The sequence below is a fragment of the Triticum dicoccoides genome, chromosome 6B (assembly GCF_002162155.2).
Source record: "Triticum dicoccoides isolate Atlit2015 ecotype Zavitan chromosome 6B, WEW_v2.0, whole genome shotgun sequence".
Lineage (NCBI taxonomy): Eukaryota > Viridiplantae > Streptophyta > Magnoliopsida > Poales > Poaceae > Triticum > Triticum dicoccoides.
The window spans coordinates 585793753-585794135 of record NC_041391.1 but is presented as its reverse complement, the minus strand read 5'-3'; the positions used below and the strand labels follow the sequence as shown (position 1 = coordinate 585794135).

At 34.2% G+C, this 383-nt stretch overlaps 1 pseudogene; it reads left to right on the top strand.

The window, feature by feature from the left end:
• LOC119321305 overlaps positions 1–383 on the top strand; it is a 2887-nt pseudogene extending 2504 nt beyond the window's left edge.

Below are 383 nucleotides of genomic sequence, written 5' to 3'. Positions count from 1 at the left end.
TGATTTTGTTCATTTCCATACACCCAGTGATCAGTCCTGCTAGTGATAAATAATAGTCTGATGATCTGATCTTACGCAAATTTTAACATAGGTAGTCGAGAAAGGAAAATAAGACTCAGAGAAGAAGAAGATCACTGCACAATAAGATGGAAGATGAGAATCTGGCTAATAACTTGTTAGTTCACATAGATGGTGGAATTCTAGAAAACTACAGCCACGAAGATGTCATTGCAGATTTTATAAACAAGAAGATCGGAGAGTTGATTGTATGTGAGTAGGTCCATGTCTAATGTCTCTGACACTTTTGTATTATCTAACTCAATAGTGAAACATGGTTGAACTGTACTTTGGTACATATATATTATATATATACATATCTGCTA